Raw genomic sequence first — 20,647 nt, 5'->3', positions numbered from 1 at the left:
TTTGGACCCAAATCTTTTGAAGTGACTGCTGCTAAGACCGTCACATTCTCCTCTGTGATGGCACTTTAAAGATGAATTTACAGAGAGCAAGTTGTTGATTCAGAATTTTATTGCAATATCCAGTCAAACATTTGCAAGTGGACCTCTGAGCTGAGAGATGGAGAAAGAACTTCAGATGAAGATACTTGTACACACAGGTGAATGCCACGCACACCCCTTATCTCACCCTCAGCAGGTGTCTTTAATAAACACACAGTGTTTAGTCTGTCCATACACAATGTCTGGAGAGTGTCTGGCTGCCTCTCTCTGCTGGGAGTCAAGAGTTGAAGGCTGAATCCCACAACGTTGCTTCTTTTAATCAGCTGGGAAGTAGCACTTGAACACTTTCAGAAGCAGAATCACAAGTAAATAGGGTTTAAACTGCCAATACACCTTCTTCTCCTATTTTGACGTTCTTCAATGCATATAAGTGGCAACATTATGGTCAATGCGTGATCTTTTTTTTGCTACAATTTTAGCTGTGCTAGAAGCGCGGTTCTCTGGATGGGGATGTTGGTCAGTTGGGACGGTAGGCCCACTAATTTGGTCCAGACTGAAATAGATGAGACTGACTTTGTTGATACCCTGACGTGTTTTTTTTTTAGCAGTTATCTTATTTTTCTTTTCCAAATCATTTTGGCTTACCTTGATGTTTGTTTGAAACATGTTTGACCGTCTGAGTTTTTGCATTCCACCCTCCGTCTGAAAGTTTGTCACAGTCAGCATTAACCATGTGAGAATGATGGCTAAAACTACGAAAATACATTCCATGTTGTAATAAAACATATAATTTACTGCCAATTACATGGTAACAAAGAACAAAGCACAAATAGAAACACCAACATCATACATGCATAATACTGCAGACGCTGATTTGTTCAGATATGACATCAACACAACATTCAGCTAGCATGTTTGAGAGTCTGGTTGCAGCTGTCGAGAGCAGGAATGGTGACAAGTGAAGCATAAAGTAGTTAGACTCAATAATGTAGAAGTCCTGAGGCTGAAACGTGTCACACTGTGAGAGATTTGTGAAAAGAAATGGTGTCTCGGTGTGGAACTGCTTCGTCAGGAGAACTCTGAAAGCTCTGCTCTCATAGCATCTTCATTCTCTGAAGGTGTACTGCAAAAATCATTTTGTTAAAGCATTATCTGAGCCACTGTGTAATTGGTGCACCAAAAGAGGTTTTCGTGTGCATCTCCGAGTGTGTCTTGAGTGTTGACAGACAAGTGGACAGGTCATTGTATGCGTGCGCCTGCCTGTCAACTGCCTTTTATAAGTGAATATATTCATTGTGTGTTGCTTTGGACTGGTTGGTTTAATATCTCGAGTGGTTTAATATCTTGAGTCTTAAGCTTTCATCATTTGTCAGGGAGACAATTCAAATAACCTGCGTTGCACTGGGACTTATGAATTTGGCTTGGTTGTTTACCAAGACTGCACAGTGTAAAGCCGTGGGATTTTCAGTCCATTGCGGAAACTCTACAACACAGAAAGAAGCTCTTATGGAGATTGTCAAAAGAACCACCACGGCTCAGCGTGGCTTTCACATATTGAACACATTAATTAATATCCTGTCCGTTTCTCAACATTCTCTTTGAAATATGTTAAACAAGAATAAAAGCCCACAGCCATGGTAGCGGCAGTGTGAGGCTGCATTTAGGCAACGATGTGAACAATGTTAACATGCTGATTTGGTATAATGTTTAATATATTGCTAGTTCAGCATGTTGGCATGCTAACATTTTCAAATTACAACCAAAAACATAGCACAGCTGCGGCTAACGGGTATTGCAGGTGTTTGGTCATCAATTAATTGTTGACTGTTGACCCGATGATGATGCTAAAGGAAAGATGAAGGTGGCAGGTGGAACCTTAAAAAAAGGTTCCACCTTTGGACAAGCCAAAGAACCGTAGTTCTAGTCAGCACCTTCAGTGTACACTTCTAAATGAAGTATAATTGATTTCAGGATAATAGAACTTACATTATGACAGTAACTGATGTGACCATTTGAAATTTAAAGACTCAGTCAACCTGGTGCACCATGTGTTCTTGAATGAACTCACTCATTAAAATACTATGAGATGTGATTACCATTTTATAACCTCTTTTGGCAATGATCTGACACTGTAGAGGACAGGACAGGGAAAGCTCACATTCATTTATAATGAAGTGTTCTGATGTGATTGCTGTAACAATAAGGAGTAGTGCTCACTGAACACTGTTGGAGGAAAATTGGCATACAGGTATTTTGCTCAAGTTTATCATCATGATCTGAAAACACTCAGAAAACGAGTGACTGGTAAACTTACTCAAATTAGATCAAAATAAAAGACCCTCTTTAGAGTTGATGGCATTCTCTTAATGTGCATCAAACAAAGAATGCATTTTGTAAAGCAGAATAATTGCCATCAGCCTCAGCCGTACTTAGCGTTTAGTGCTAATTAGTGAACGTTAGCATGCTGACGTGGTAAACTGAGATGGCAAAACATTATATACCTGCTAAACATCAGGTTGTTTGCATGATCATTTAGAGACAATAGGACTCGGTGCTTGTGCACATCCACATACCAAACCACAAGCTGTAAAATAAGACAACGTTTGCAAACCGTATGAGAAAAAGAATGTGTTTTTTGAACATTAAAGCATGTAAACATGTTCTAGAACAAACCCAAAATACAAGTATGAACCGGAAAATGAGCATGATATGCAAAATACACATCATTCCAAATGTTTTAAACGATGCTCAAAGAGTCTCGATTGTCTTGTTTTATACCTTTCAACATGCAGCTTGTGATCACCTGCCTTTTGTTGCACTGCAGAGCACAAATTACTCTCTAACAAAGCTACAAAGTCTGATGGTAATAGCAGCGAAAAGTATTCCTATTATTCATGTTTCACACTGTGAGACAGACAAAAGTAAAGTATCCGACTTTCCCAACAATTTGATGCCATAAATGTGAGAGGTGCCACCTCTGCTTCGGCATTTTCCAACAGGCCCAGAGCATCATCTTTTCGACTGCCAAACCAGCACATTTGCATCTTTTAAATCGAATGTGTGGGTGGACAAAAGCAAGAGCATAATGGGCTGGTGCAGATTTTTTATTTTTTTAAGTTGCACAGCAGCAGACACCGGTGACCAATATAAGAGCTCATAAATGCCAATGAATCATGCATCCGAAGCTGTTACAATCTCTGTTATTTTTGCCAACATCTGCTGTGGAGACTCAAGGTTAAATTTGCCTAGAGGGTAACCATAATTGTTGTGAGCATATGTTGTTTATGAGCTGTGCTGGAGCTTTAAAAAGAAGACCTCCATATAAACATTCTCCAGGACTGAAAGTGACAATGTGTTAACAAATGGTTCATTATTCAAATTGAATCGATTGAAGCGCTGTTTGTCTGCATGATGCACTCTGCTCTTTAACAAGGTATAGAAAATGCTTTGGGTAAAATGATGATTTCAGTTATCTTACCCATAGTTTGAATCTTCCGTCGTGTTTAAGAGGTTAACGAGTGGCATGCGACTCCTTTGCTCTGCGCTGTGAGGTGGGCAGCAGCTGTTTTGAGTGCTAAGATTGCTTGTAGTCTCCTCTGAGGCAGAAATCAAATCCTGTCAGAGCGCTCTTAAGGCAGGCTCTGACTTCCGACTTGTGACAGATAGCTAAAAACAGTCCGTCCTCGAGGATAGCAGCCATCATTCTAATGTATGCCAATTTGACTTTTGCTTCCTCTGCGAAGGACAGAATACCACCTGCTGAGGGATCTGATTTTATGTGCATGTTTATGAACTTCTCGGCTCCAGAGACCGTGTTTGAGCGATAGCTCACCGCTCCACAAGGAGAAACCTGCCCTACCCACTTCAACACCTCTCTGGTCATTCATCATAATGACACAGAGAGGGGAGAATATCTCCATATCATCACATCCTGTCTGCTTACATGGAGGGGGCAGGTGGGAACAGGTGGGAATAATCTAAGGTGCATAATAGGAGATTGGGAGCATTTCCATTGCCTCTCAACATGGAAACAACTGAGCCGGCAGCTCGTAGCTAACGGTGTTAACAGCGCTAACGGTACAAATTACGCTAAATAGGCCGACAGTGTTCACCTGAGGGGGAACTGGATGGTAGGTGCTCTGCTTTACAGCGACCATGAGCTAGCCGTGAGGCACGCTCACATTCACTAACATGCACTAAAAGCACACGCGGTCGGCCCGGCTATGTAAACATAGCAAGGAGAAGCTCAGATAACAACTCATAGATGAGTGGCTTCATTTTCGAAACGGTAATAAATACACATTTTATTCACCCATTCACTCCTACTTCCTTCTTACGGTTTGTACTTTACCTTACTTTGTTGGTTTTGTCTTCCACTATCATTACTACAGCCAATGAAGAGCTTGTCACCTAAACGTGTCAGTCCACTTACTGAAAACCGAACATACACATTACTAAATTTACATTAATGACATTTTTTAAATCAGTGTGGGTTGTGAAAAACATCGTGGTGTGGATGTCCTCCCACTACTTCACATGAACTTGAAGAGTTTCAGTGGAACTAACAAAATGTTCAGATTACAGGACTGATTTGAATACCTACATGACCTTTTTGACCCTCTCTCATGTCTTCACTTAATGTACTTTGGGCTGACACATCAACCCTCCAGTCAACCACATCCACTCGCTCTATGATGATATTACAGAGGTGTGCAGATTGTGGACCATTTACACACTTCCAATGGCTTCCCTCTTCCTCAATACTCCCCTGATCGTTTGAAATTCAATTATGCTAATCACAGCTAAGGTTGGGGACATACAGGCACTCTGCCTCTCTTTTATGCACTGCTTCATCTATGTGCCTTTGAGAATAATTATTCTTAAAAGCATATCATTCGGAGCCTTTTAGGAGCGGGTAGTAATTTGTGCATTTTGGATTGTGTTTGGATCCCGATGCACTTAAAACTGTTGACTGGTCAGAGGTTGTGGATGCTGAATAGGCAGTGTGGTGGTAGTGCCAAACTTCAGCAGGCTTTATATTTTCATGAATACGTCCACGTCATGAAGATATTTACGGTAGCTGATACACAACAACAAACATGGAAGTAATGGCCAAAATTGCTGTGCGGTGAATGAATAACTACTTCTGTATGTCAGTGTGACACAATTATCTCCAGGCTGAAGTTACCGCTCGCTGACGAATATTCTCGAAGTTAAGAATGAAAACAGTAGAACTCCAAATTCTTCGTAAGTTTTTGAAACAACGCGTCCTGAATTTCAGACTAAGTTACTGTTGTCAAAAGCAGGATCCTCATTTCTATCCGGCTACCTTTGATTTTGCCGGCTAAATGACAACTGCTGCTAGTGGATTTGGGAGTGTATCTATGTTCCCAGAACAAATGAAGTCAACTTTTTTCAAAAGGTTTAACTCCATGCTATGTTACCTTTGACTATTTCCCACAGTAGGCCATGTCATAATAAGCTAAAAGAGCCGGGCAACATCTTTTTCAGGTACCCAAGAGTATGTGCTGTATAGAGCTGGGCAACATACATACTGATTTCCAAACTCTAACCAAGGACCAAGCCTCTGTGTGTAACAAGAATGAGAATGGGTTGGAAGAACATTGGACGTTTTGTCATGTTCTAATTATCTGCCATATAAATCTGGGGAACACTGCAGATTGTATCAGCTAGCTACCTAAGATCAGCTCTGTGAGTTTGTTTACAGCGCCAACACCATCTGACTTTTTAAAGCTTAAAACATGACCCTGTTTGCTGCTTAGCTTACATACTTGGACAAGCTAGACACAGGTTGGATTTACGTCTTACTGTTGTGTATGGGATACAAGTGGCTTTAAGTGAAGAAGTAAATAGATAAGCACTACTTGATCTTACAATGTACCGTACAGTATGCTCTGTCATTACACAAACAATTACATATTTCATACCTTGACAGAGCAAACAATGGCAAACTGTAGAGAGAAGAGCCCTTGGCAGCATTTTCTCGTCTGTAAGTAACTAAAAATATTGCCTCTAGAATATGTTCTCTTATATCGTTGTATCATTATATCACAAAATCTCAGCATGGTAATCATAATCCTGTGGCCCCACTGCTGTCCCTAGCCACTGTAGTGTGCTGCAGCCACTTCTTCTTCTTATTTCCCAGCATTACATGAGAGGTTTTTATTTAGATTTTTTGAATTATATTCAGATCTTGTGACAGTTACAGCTGCCACTTTCAAGTACATTTCACTTTGAATCATTTTGCAAACACATTGAAGAATAATAAGTCATTTCAAATGAATGTTCAGTCCACTGCAGCACAATTCGCCAAGCTTCTTACGATGCAAGAGTTGTTTCAGTCATGTTCAGAGCCAGCAAACTAATAATGCCATCTGGCCATGTCAACACCAGTGTAGTTGAATCACTCAAAATCTAGACAAACTGAACATGCTTTGTAAAGAGGTCGACCACATCCTGAGCTCAAGCGCCTCTCCTTTCTTCTCAACCAAGGTAGGACTGTTGCAAACATCTGTTACTGAGAATGCAGCAGACGTTTGGCCCTTTTATTTGCATCCAGTATATGTCATTTTAATATGAAATGTAATATGGATTACAGAAAAATTAGGGTGTCTTATTCATAGAAACGAATGTTCAGGTCAGGCACAAGCCTTGAAAAGGACAAATGGAATAGTTTAGGTGACATGAGTTCTGCTCAGTACCAGCATGTATCACTTAGACTTTAAGCTAATGGCACGTAGAAAATAACTGTATTAGCTAATGGGAATAGAAATTTGTCTCTTGACAAAATATCCGACTGCAACCCAATGTTATGCTCCAGTTTCTTTTGTAAACACAGCGGTCACTTAACCTGATTTGCATTAATGTGCATGCGTTTGCTCTTGCTTCAGTTGGTTGCTGTGACTGATATTGTGTTAGGGATATTCACAAAGCGAGTAGAAAAACTGAATTGCCTAATGTACTGTAAAGAACAAAATGTTTTGTAAATACATTATTTGGCTTGACGAGGCGGCCTCGGGTGGTTGTGTACCTCCAATGTTTGACCGAGCTATCTTTCGGCACACTAACTCCATTATCACTGCAGCAATCTTCAGCAAATAATAAGTGGTTATTTTCCAGAGACTAAAGATCAGCTGTAAAATTGACTATTTGTTACCATTAGATTTCTTTAAGTGAGTCCACTTCTTAAAACACGTGCATTTCACTGAGATTACTGTGTAAATTGGGTGTGTTTGTTGTATGAATTCATATATCTTCCTCAAACAGGCTGACGTTTAATAAGTCCAATTACACAGTAACTTGAGGTAGAGAGAGTGAAAAAGAGGAGGGACGAGGAGAGAAAGTAAGGCACCATTGGAGAGCATGCACAGTGGGGCTGAGATATGATAGCCATTACAGAGATGGCAGGTCTGGCCAGGTCGAGGACATGGAGGTCATTCACTGTGGGACTTGGCCACACATACACTCTCACCTGCCAAGCAGCAAAGGCAACTTTAATAGCTGGGTGGCACATGGCTACAAAGGGACGAGGAGGGCTGTCCTTGGCTGCAATGCATTGAACAACGTCATCTTCACAACATACATGTACATATGACTCTGACTATAGTTGGGAAATGCTGTTTACATTGGCATAACCTTACAAAAAAAAGTCTGTGACACTCCTGAATTTCGCCCCAAGACTACCAAAGCTATCAGTAACAACAGCAGGCGTTTTTAGACTATATATCTAACTCAAATAGGTCGATATAAGGTGGGAAATTGGCAAATTTTCCCTTCAAATTTATCCAAAATGTATAATATTTGCAAATTTGTGCGTGCTGTTGTGTAAGCTATTTATTTTCCGATACAAATGTTCCCAACACTGATTCCTCCCTCTGGTAGAGGCTGACCTCGTCCCAACACTTCCAGCCCCAGGCAGACCAAACTGATAATCTACCAGTAAGACAGCAAACAAGTAACAAGTAGTAGTAATTACTGCATTGTAATCCTTTACACTATTTATTACTGAAAAGAAGCAATCCCATTATTGTAACACATCAACACTGTAGGTATCAGCTAAACTGTAACTACATCCATGCATGTTAACTACCTATGACACTCAGGGAGATGCAGTGATATTCGGGAAGAAAGTCTCGGCTAATGAGATCTGCCTTCACTCTCTCTTGTGTCATTTTGAGTTCTGATAACGCAGCTTTAAGATAAAATGTGGCCTCCCTTATTGGCCGGCACTGCAGTCATTTTAAATGAAGCAATTTTGAATCATCCATGACCCAGTGGACTGTTAAACATCTAGTCTGCAATTATGCGATGATAGCAAATGTGGCATTAAAACTCCGGGGCATATTCTGTCAGCCCCTGATAAATAAAATGTTTACTGACTGTGCGGGATGCTTAGTAACTACTTTCAGCGAAAGCATAAGCAGGCAATTTTAACACGAGCAATGCCACTGCCTGTGAGTGACAGAGCCATGTGTTAATATGATTCTAATGCACTGCAGAGGCATGGGGGGGGGGAAATAACTAGATGGAATAAATTCATTTCGGGAAATACTGAAAGAAATAAATCTACATCCCAAATGTCAAACAAGGTATTGAAGGAAGATGGAGTGTCAAAGGCAGCCTGACTTCTTCAACTACATCAAGGCACCTTGAGTGCGGTGGCCATTAATGTACTCCAAACACTAAGACAGTTTCTTAGAGCCCAGCTGTCCCTGGCTGCAACCCAACCGCCAATCATCTTGCAGACACAGACTCATTCCAAAGTTGAGCCCAAGGCGGAGTTGAAGCAGAGTACAAACATAAAGGAGAACCCATATGGGAAAGGAGCGAGGTGAAGGGGGGAAAAAATGAAATAAAGAATGTGGAGTCCGGGAAGGGAAACACAGCCCCTGGTGGAGATAAAGCTGTGTGTGAAATACCTCTGGCTTTCAGACACGTCTTTGATTCGATGACCCTAAAAACACAGTAGGAACAAATGACAACATGAGGGATGCCTCAAGAGTGAAGAGACATCGTGAATCAATTCATCACTTTTCCCTAAAAGCTGCAACATAAGAAACATTCATGAGTAAAGATCGAAAGCAAGCTTTAAAATTCCGAAACACACAGAATTTACAGTGTGTCTATAATACTAAAGCAATGCTCTGTCCTTACATCCTAATACATGTCAGCGTCTTTTCATGTGACTCTTGCTTTTCATTCTAGTAATGGTCATTTTTTAATCAATCCCTGATTTAACATAGATATATAAAATATATAATATATAATAAATATATTTTCTCTGTGGTCATGTATAGAACGTCATATACCATGACATAGCCTCAAAATGTTGAGTTTATTGTAAAATTGGTGCTACAAACCCAAGCATTATTGATCAGTTTAGATACTTGCAGTCGTAGAGGTGTTTCGGTTCAACGAGTGACCGTGTTAACTGGTGTCTCAATGCGCCGTGGTTGCTACATTTCAAACACAACCAAAACATTTTGGTGTCCACCCATTGTTCTTAAGTTTCTATGAGCAACTATACGTACACTTTGTACTGAAAGTCCCCAGTTAACAGAGTCACTAATTATACCAAAACACCAGTGTATTGCCATCATGCATGTGCATATTTCCAATGATGTTGGCTGTAAAAGGGTCTATGGATCATAAAGACTGAAGCTAAGGTTTCATGCAGAAAAGAGAGAAAATTATTGAGATAAGACATTTTTTAATTCTAAAATAATCCTATTTTCATGCTTATATTACGTACTCGCTCATGTGGTTTTGGTTCCTTCCATGTGGAGAAATCCGCAGCTTGACAGGCCTGCCGACAATAGTAAGGGTTGCTAAAATATGTTTGGGAGAGGGGTTTAGTGAACGGTTAATTCATAATTAACAGTAATACACATACAGCGTCTGTAGAGGGTAATAAGCGAAACAGCTGGTGAGGGTTCTTCCTGCATTTCATACTGCTGACTGTTTTTTGGTTCTTGAAGAAGCAGTACTCACAGACGGGGGGAGGTGTCAGGATGTTTTGTTCAAAGTGCTTCTTCTCCCATGGGTTGCACCCCGCCGTTTGTCTCACAAGACTTTGGTTTTAAATGACACTGACCCTCACAGTTCCTTTCTCAGTGCAGCAACAGTGGGAAAGAGAAGAAGTCGAGGTGGGGGGGAATTGTCCTTGAAACAAGTAACAATGGCTTCAAGTGGAATGTGACACATGTGTCTCCAGGGTCTGACAATATTAATCTATCTGCCAATCACCACAGGCACCCAGTCCACTCCAGCACCCCGAGAGTGTGTATTAATTAAGATGCTGTCACGCTAAACGAAGAATTTGGTGCATAACAAGACAGTAGCTCTAGAGTCATTATCCTGGACATTACGCGGGTAGCAGAATGCTTTTATCTTATTACTCAAGTGACTTTTTTTTTTGGTGACATTTTTATGCAGGGTAATTTTATGAAATAATGCGCTGTGAATGTACCTGTCAACACTTGTCTTTCTACCGCTGTATATGTAATGGGCTTAGGTTTTTTTACACTTAATTCATCACTTTAACATCGTCCTCCGTGGTGTCAAAAGATAGTTGTGCTTTTTTTCAAAGAGAGCGTGAAGGAAAGGAGTAAAATCCAACACTTCTGTCAAATCAAGCCTTGAATCTACAGCGGGATGGAAGTGACGGATGTTGTTTGAGCTGGCTGACCGTGTTACCACAGCTTCTATATAAAGAATGTGGTAATGTGACTCAATGACAGGGACTTGGCAAAAAATGAGGCTACCTTCCTCAAGGGTCCCTGTCCGTTTCAGACGATAATTGAAAATAATGTAAAAATAGTTGTGCGCTGAGGACACGGGTTAACTCTCTGAGGGCAAGGTCAAACCTTCTCCCCTTACTTTAGTTTCCACATGATTAATTACACACCCGAAGGTGGTTTGGAAGCATGTTTTACAAGTTCTGTTGGATGTTCTAGACTGATTTCTTAACTTAAGATGATTAAACCACATCCAGAGTCTTCAGGTTGTGAGGGCGAAGCACATGTGTCATAATAGACGAATGCAAACACAGATCTGCTTCATTCATAGATCTCAGTGTGCTGTTTGTTTCCTCTTTAAATCTGATCATCTCAAGGCTCATTGTTCTCCAGAGACGGATAACAGACAGTCTGTGAAATCAAAATGTTCACACCAATCAGCTGTTAGATTTCAAGAACATTACATGCAGGGTTTTGTTGCTATGGACACTACTGGTATGAAATATTCAATTATTTCATCTTTATCAGCAATCAATCAGGAAATAAACAATATTCTTAGATCGTAATGAGTGTTTCAGCACTTAATCTTCTTATAAATCCATGATGCGGCCGGAGTAATCCCCCTTTGATTTTCAGGCCGATCAGAGAAACATGATTCTAATCTAGAGGTCCAATAGGATTACGTAAATAATGAGCGTGATTGCACAACAACAGAAGGCTGAACCCGGACTGTTAATTCAATCGCTTCATGTAAAACTTGACACATTTACCCCCAGTAATGGCTTTGATTCAAGCGCAGCAATTCTCTTACCACTGAAATGTAGCAAGTAGGCTAAATGAGTAGCTTTACCTTGTTGTTACTTCACTAACACCGGAGCTGTTAACTCCCAAAGGCAACATTAATGTGCACAGGATAAAAAATGTATGCAAAATACCTAGTATTGAATAATATGTATAAGCATGGACTGAGTTTGTGAGTGACATGAAGTGTCGCTCATGTCTTCCCCATTTACGCAGCAACGCTTGAAATGATTCCACAACACGCTGAGTGGGTGCATGATTAATGTCATATACCGCTTACTACCCTTCCTTACTAATGTACGCGCTGTAATGCACTCAAACTCTCAACTCTCTTGAGCTTTAAAAGGCTTTTAAGTTGTTGTATTTCAGCAGGATGTTTAATGTGTCTGCTTTGCAGTTGCAACTTGCCTTAGCGCTCGCCGCTTTGCATTAACGCTTGCTCTAAAGCTGTAGTGAGTCTGATTGAGCGGTCCATCTTTCCAGGCCCTGTTCATGCTGGCAAAGGGCAAATGAGTGAGAGTATGGTATGCGGTCGTGTTTACTCCGGTGCTATCGTGGAAGAAGCAGTATGTACATTGTGTGTGCGGGCAGATGTAAAGAAAGAAATGGTGAAGGAAGGAAAGTAATAATGAAAGTTGTAAGTGGCCCAGTCCCTTACTGCAAGACAGATCAGTCAAAGTTTGAAGTTGGAAAAAGAAACATTCCAAAATCAACAGCCTCTATAATCTACAAACACAACAGAGACAGAGAGTTTCTAGCGGGAGCCAGTGCCGAAGGGAGGCAACTTCAGATTTGTCAGTTCACATGCACAGGCACACACTCCTACTCTCCCAGCTCTCTTAAGAAACACACTAACAGGCTGCGACACACACACACACACACCCAAAGACACATTCCCTTTCAGACTCAAATGTGTGCCTTCCCATTCATACACACAAACACCCGCAAACTACAGAGGACAGACTTGTGGGGGTTGTTGTCAAGATATCATGAAGACAAAGAGCCAGCCTCCACTCGGGATGACTGGATTTGATCAAAGCAAAGCTTTGTCCCAAGTCAGGATCACTTTTCAACTTCTTAAGTTAATGAACAGATTATACCGGCTAATGAAGTCTGCAGCAGCTAATGAAGTTGACAGTGGTTTTGTGTTGTTCTCTGCTCATTCTAACAATAACATTGTTACAGCATTGCCGTACAACGGCGAACAGCAGCGAGAAGTGAAAGAGAGGAAAATGATTTCACAGTCTCTCTGCGCGAGAACTAGCACGTCAAGGACAATCAATGTTCCCTTATTTTTGGATGGTTTAATTCCTTCAGTTCTCCGTCAGTTCTGAGTAGAAGTATATAGAAAATCTCTCTCCCGCATGCTCGGTACTGTAATGCCTCGAAGCTGGAACCCTGCTAACCTCCAGCAGTCTACTTGGCCATATTGTTGATGTGCTGTAAAATACAACTGTAATTGTCCATTAATCTGAGGTTATCAGCATTCATTATGGCGCATGCAGAGAGCCCATTGATACACTGCATGCCTGGCATTGCAACATTTTACACAGTGGCTTGATGGCTTAGTTTACAAGACGGCTGCATTTATAATGTTGGTATAATTCTTGTTCAGAGAGGGTGAATGATCTTTCAGCCTGTACAGAAAATGAGTGTGATGAAGTTGCTACATATTGCAATATGATATGCAATCTAATTCAAGTGTTTTATTGTGTTGCTTTAATTACATGTGCTGTAAATGTGGACCCAGAAAATAAACACCCTCTGATAAGCGTGTGCAATTTAGTGTCATATTAAGACATCTTTATTTTCCAGTGTACTATTATGATGCTCAATTTGAGAATTTACCAGCTAAAACATATACACATATACACTAAAACATATACACTACAGATACACTAAAAACTCTTAAGTGTATCTTTGTAAAACGATGATCACAAAAAAATAAAACTCATCTCTGTTTGAAGTTAGGAGTGAGGTCTCCTGTAGGTTTAATCGTGGGCGTCAGGCAAAGAGACAACCCAATGAGAGCCAATCAGAATGTGCATTAAGCACACAACACTGTGTGAGGCAGGACGCAAGGCACCGCTCCTGGGTGACATACCATGTTTTTAGGGAGTCCCATGAATGCCTGTACCAAATTCCATTGCTATCCAACAGTTTCAAAACCTGGAAATATTTCCGTTTAGACCATCATTTATGTAGGTCATGAGGGTTCTCCAGATGATTCCACATTCGATATCAGCTTGCCACAGCTGAGTTAGAAACGTACTGTATTCATATAAACCAATAACACCATGATCTGGATCTTAAAGGTATATCTGTTATTTTGTTTGCCATTTAGAGTTTTTCTTTACCAGCCTTCTGATCTGACCTGTTGTGATATTGCACGGCTGTGTTAACCACACATATTATCTATTTGCCAAAGACAATAAAAAAGACAATATATTGTGCAGGCTTGCTGGAAAGGCGTCAAACTTCTTTATTTCACGGCGAGAAGGAGCTGCACTGTCCTTTGGGTGAAGCTTGGCCACACTGTGTAAGTAAGATCCTGCACCACCTGCCAGTCTCTTCCTTGTAATAAAAGTGTGCTTGCTCAAACAAAAGACTGTACGTGCCTTCCACTACATTGGCATAGCAAAGAGAGGAAAGTCACAAATCACTTATGGGCCGAGAGACAGTTTTACTGCGGCAGTAACTCTCCCTCCTCACAGAAACACACACCAACACTGCGGGTCCACCGCGGCGGCGTGGTTGCTAGGAAACACCTTGGGGCGAGCTCCCTCAGTATCTGACCTGATTAGTTAATTGCAAAAAGTGAGCAAGTGGCAAAATTGCTCTAACAGTCATCGACTCACTCGCGTTGCAACTCTCCAGTATTTAGCAGGTGACTGTTAGGAGGGGACCACCTCCTTAGTCAGCGTGTTTTAACACATTAGGACGCATGATAAGAAAGAATAAACTGCAGTAAAGTAGACTCCAACGCTCTCTCATCTGTCTCTTCAATAGAAGCCAGCAGTTGGTTAGCTTACAGTAGCTTTGCATAACGACTGGAAGACACTAAACCTCACAAATTATAGATCTTTCGTGTAATCCGAAAAACGACAATTTGATGTTTTAGCAGGGGCTTACCCTCAGACAGAGCCAGGCTAGCTGTCTAGTCTGTTTCCAGTCTTCATGCTCACTGGATGCAAGACAGAAAGTGAATAAGTGTAGTTCCCAACATGTAGAAGTACTCTTTTAAGAGTGAAGATCCTCATTGCCGAGATAGCAAATATAATTGAATCAACAGTTTAGTACTGTCAGCAAGAAGTACTGAATCTGCATTGATGCCTGACACTGAAACCAGATTAAAGCATTCATTATGTTAAATAAATGTCAGATTTTCAATCATGAATGACAGTGAATCAACACTCATTTACCCATTATCTGAAGCCTGGAGTTTGGGATTGAATTTGAGTTGATTTTGATGTATTGAAATAATATTACACTAATTAACTACAGACCTTTTCATGACATTTTCTCTATTCATACAACAGAAAAGTAAATGAGCTAACTCGTAACAAAGTAGATGGTAATAGGATGAAACACATGGTGATCTTATAATGTATCCCAAAAGGATCAATCAATCCATATTATCCCTAATTTATTTTGCTGCAAACTCGTATAACATTACTGTCTTTTGTTGCTGTCTCCTTGAAGGGCTTCTTGTCTGCCTTGTAGTCCCACCTGAAGCTGACAGTTGACCGTTTGAAGTGGTGGACAGCTTCCTGTAGATCATAGGAAGTCAAGCCTGACAATTATACAAAACAAAATACTTTGTATTGCTGGCAAACAAGGATGTTTTACACAGCTCTTCACAGAATACAGTATTGTGAAACATGTATGCAATTTGACCTAAAATTGATTTGACTTACCATTATTAACTAATCTCAAATGAGGTTTGAGCACACCGCTTGAATTATAGACACTGTTAATATGAATCCTGAAAGTTTACCTTTTATTGAAAGGATAACTTTGAAATGATTTGAAGAATTCTGCTTCTTTGGATGATATGAAGTTAAACTATCTTGATGTTTTGAGTTGTTTTTTTATATTATCCCTTAGGTTAGCGTATAAGTATAAAAATGGAGGCATATATTCTTTTTTAGTTTGAGCACAACCAGAAGACGGGACATTTCATAGTACAGCATATCTGTTTTCACCAGATTGCTCAGCATAAAAGAGGCTGTATCAACTTTACATTACAACATTTAAACTGTAACTCCTGCAGGAATGTTGATTTAAAGTAGATTTTTAACAACAACTCGATACCAACCATTCTTACCTTGGCTCAATGTTGAATTAACAACTTTTCTATGACATTTCATAGTACAGCATATCTGTTTCCACCAGATTGCGCAGCATAAAAGGGGCTGTATCAAACCTTACATTACAACATTTAAACTGTAACCCCTGTGGCTCAATGTTGAATCAACAACTTTTCTATTTAGGTAGCTGTACGACAGACACAATAAGCACACCTATCCTCATCGAAAGCCAACCAATCATAACCGACTCTTTCAAGATCCATGGTATACACATCAACAATACCCTGAAATGGGACCTCACTGCAACCATCAAATGCCAAAAGCCCAAAAGATAATTTATTTCTGCTGGTCCAATTTTACACAGCCATAATCCAGAGCATCCTATCATTATCGATTAGTGTCTGGTATGGAAACACACTGCAGCACACAATAAAGAAAATGGACAGAATTATCACCAGAGCATTAAAGATCATAGGCTGCAAATTCCCTCGACTCCATATACACACAACGCACCATCTTAATAGCAATTAAGATCAGGGATGAGCCTCTCCATCCGGCATCCATCTTATGTGGCATCAGCGTTTCCCGCAGAAGGTTCATTACACTAGGAGGCAGGACAGAAGGCTTTAATTGGAGCTTCTTCCCCAAAGCCGTGCAGTTGATAATTACCCAAAAGTCGGCCTAGTTGCGATGTTATGTGGTGTTGTGCACTGTATGCTTTTTCTTTTAGCACGTCCCTCATGTTTGCACTGGTGATGTGTGTGGAGTATTGGCACAGTCATTCCATCTGTACCTAGATCAGTTCCACCAGCCTAGCCGTGTGGTAATAAAAGACACTTGAACTTGAATAGCACAATCTTTCCTTCACCAGATGGTAAAGGAAAGATTTGGAAAGGCTGGAAGGCAGTTATCCTGCAGTCATGAACATGACACCCATTGTGAAGTTTGTTTTAATGTATTCTCACAACCACCCAGTTGTAAAACACATGTTCATGAGATGGATGCCAGAGTATAATAAATAAATAAATGATCTGTTTACAACAACACATGTGCACATGACAATAAGTTGTTTCCATAGGGATTGATATATGATATACCTCATGATCTTTGTAATTCCACTCACCAAAGAGCTTGTTAATTTTATGTAAATATCACTACCGGCACCGATGTGATTTTGCCCATTCACTAGACCCATCCTTCATCAGTCTTTCATGGAAATATAGGCAGGAGAAGACTTTGACTTGGGCCAGTAAAATGACCTTTGCCTCTGAAGGGAGTCATTGGTAACCCAATTAAAAGGAAATGTCACGCTGGTAATTGCGTCTCACAATGTGAGTCATCTGCGCGGGGTGGCTCGCACTGAATCCAGGGACGGGCTGATATGTGGCATTGAAGTCTCGCCGCCTCTCTGTCATTCCCTGTCCTTCTCACTACTCTCTGGAGATACCCAATTCTGATTTTAGTCTGTCCGCTTTGAGGTTATTGGTTGTTTAACTTCTTATTACTAAATGGTCCCTGCAGTGTTTAATAATGTGCAGTAAGTTATGTTCAAACTTCCTTTTGGTTTAAATATTTTGTTGAATCATATTCAGCTATTGCTCAGCTTTCTCTTGCATTCTGCCAGCTAGATATGTATCCTATCTATCTATCCAGCTACCTATAGCCAGCTGTAGTATCCAGCAAACTATAGCCAGCTGTAGTATCCAGCAAACTATAGCCAGCTGTAGTATCCAGCTACCTATAGCCAGCTGTAGTATCCAGCAAACTATAGCCAGCTGTAGTATCCAGCAAACTATAGCCAGCTGTAGTATCCAGCAAACTATAGCCAGCTGTAGTATCCAGCAAACTATAGCCAGCTGTAGTATCCAGCAAACTATAGCCAGCTGTAGTATCCAGCAAACTATAGCCAGCTGTAGTATCCAGCAAACTATAGCCAGCTGTAGTATCCAGCCAACCATAGCTAGCTGTAGTATTTTTTTATAGTTTTGTTCTGTAAAAAACATTTGAATCGTGTCTTTGCTTATGATGGAATGTAGTAAGTCTATAGTGGATCAAAAGCAAAGAAAAAAATCTGGAAGATCAATTGAAGAAACAAAATTCAAAGTTGTTTGAAGTTCAGTCTATCTATCCTTTCTCATCCAGCCATGTTTTTGCCACAATTCCTCCTTTGTCCTTGTAATTTGTAGAACCCAAGACAGAATCTGCGAGTGATGTCTGGCAGGTGTTTCGATATGAGACATTTGTCATAGGCCCAAGGTCCAGTGGAGGAGGCAGGAAAGATGTGACTTGATTTTTAAAGTAGAGCCCCGACATTTGATTCTCAGAAAATGATTATTTCAAATCTGAAGCAACATTGGTTCTTGCAATTGAAAGGAACGAATTTGCCAATAATGCTTATATTTGAAATAAATGGGCTGGGATCATGGTCATGACCGAGATCATGAAATAGCCTGCACTACATTTATTGAGAAATAATGTCTTACGGAGTTATTAGAACACGATCAGCACTGAAAATGAAATATGAAATTACCTCTTCCCACTGGCAGTAATTCCCACCCATAGATATGGTACTGTGGATTGTATATTAAGATATAGCATACCTCTGATAGCAGATTGTATAATCTTGGGCCTGTTATCTAGATTGCCTATTTTTCACTGCTAAATGTAAATGTTAAAACAGATTCAGGCACAGATGGCTGCTCTGCCTCTGTCCTACAGCACAGCAGATGGGAGGTCTCAGCTTCACAGCCTCACATTCATTTTGCTCTCCATTCCAGTTGTAAATCAAAGTCAGAGGATTTTTTATTTTTCCCTGTCCTCATATCTTCCTTTCTTCCTCTCGTTTGTTAAATCTTGCTTCTCTTATCGTCAGCTGGGGCAGCACATTCTGCAGCCTCATAAATTATGTGAAAAACACACAGCGCTCGCGTATTGCACACATAGTTGATATTTTATTGTTTCAGTATTACAGTGTTGATGCAATGCTGAAAATAGACGGTGAATTAAAAGGTTTGGGCTGTGCGTTGTGCTGAGACTCACTTGGTGTGTTTGGTTGGTCCAAAAGAATAAACCTGAAGTGTTTTCACATCTCAAGAAACTTCCAAAACTAGACAGCCCATGCAACTGCACCTGCACAACATTTAGGGAATTAATGAAAATGCACAGCTGGTACTTGTCTCAACATGTCTGCTGTCTCTCGTGAATGCAGCACAGAAAAGGCCGTTTGCTTGTTGCCAGTCTGAAGGCTTGACCTCAGAAAATAAATGTTAGTGCATTTCACTTTTGATAGGATTATCTCCTCCATTATTGAGAAAGAAGGGAGTCTCGCAATGTGGTGATGGCTCTCTTTCATGCTTTGTTCCAATCTATAATTGCTTCTTTTCATGAATTATGTGGGGAAAGGTTAGGCTGGTAAATCTTACAGTTGCTTGGCTCTAAACTAGATTATTAGCTGAACCGAAAAATAAATACAACACTGGATTTGCTGTGGGGTTGTGGACATGTTGGGATATTTGTATAGGATGCTGTGTTCCTTTATTGTTCTTCTGCTTTCATTCAGCAGTTGCAATTGCACTTTAAGAACAACAGAATTTTTCCAAACAACATGCTGTACTATGATGTGTTTTATAGGAAATACTTGGCGATAATAGACAACTTGATTGGTACAAAATGATTAGACAAAGATTATTGCGTTCATGTTTGTTTTAAAGCGGATTTTCATTAAAGCATATGTTTACCATAATGAATTCAAAACTTTCAGAGGGCTTAACTGTTCTGGTTGGGAGGAGATTATAAAGCACCGTACTTTTGCAGCTAAATTTAATTACATGTTCTCCTGTGCAATGCTGGCAGATGTTCGTTAAAATGGATTAGAGTGCAGGATATCTGCAGCCCCTCTCTGTTTTAATTAACCGATACCTCTGATAAATATTTAAAACTCTGGCAATGGCATCGCCACAGAAGGAGGCGCCCAAGAGTAGATTAAGATGAATTTTCATGGGGGGGTTATACTTTTAAACTACCGAACTCCTCAGTGAGATATTAGAGGATACTTAAATAGTAGATTCAAGGTTTGAACACACATCATCACATACAGTGTTATATATTATCTTTTGGTTGGATGTGCAGATGTTGAGCACAGAGGGACTCCACTACCCTTCATGCAAGTCTGAGCCACACAGCAGCTCTTTCTGGGAGGATCCGCCGAAAACGCCATAAAGCCGATGATCATAACATCCCGTGGAAGAGCTAACATCTATATTGAAGGCTAATTTGCTGATTAACCTAGTTTTCAAGTGAGAAATGAGTCTCGGCGCGTCACGCTCCACCGGCTGCCAACTGTCATCTCGTCACTGAGCAAGCAATGGAGGGAAACTGGGACCATACATTCCATTTAGATACTGAACGAACCACTTCTGTCTCACTTTAGACACCTGCCAACTCCATCCATTCATTCTTTTGACTCTCTCTCAACTGCTGCTAAATGTTCCACAATGTTCTCCAGCTAGTCTATCGCTGTGTTTGTTCAGTGCTGAGCATGTGGCGCACATGTGGTGGGTTTTTAGAGCTTTTTTGCTGAAAACAGCTGCTTGATGAAAAAAGACTCTTGAGAGGAGTGAGAGTGAACAGAAGATGACAGCCAGACAGCTAAACAATGAGCTGAACTTGTCTTAAAGCTCTCGTCTAGTCAAGGGCCTGTCGTATTAAACAAGAGTCTATGTTCACCTGACAGTTCACCTT

This window comes from Anarhichas minor, unplaced genomic scaffold (genome assembly GCF_050575085.1).
Source record: "Anarhichas minor isolate MPS153535 unplaced genomic scaffold, ASM5057508v1 ptg000045l, whole genome shotgun sequence".
Classification (NCBI taxonomy): domain Eukaryota; kingdom Metazoa; phylum Chordata; class Actinopteri; order Perciformes; family Anarhichadidae; genus Anarhichas; species Anarhichas minor.
Note: the sequence above shows the minus strand (reverse complement) of the source record.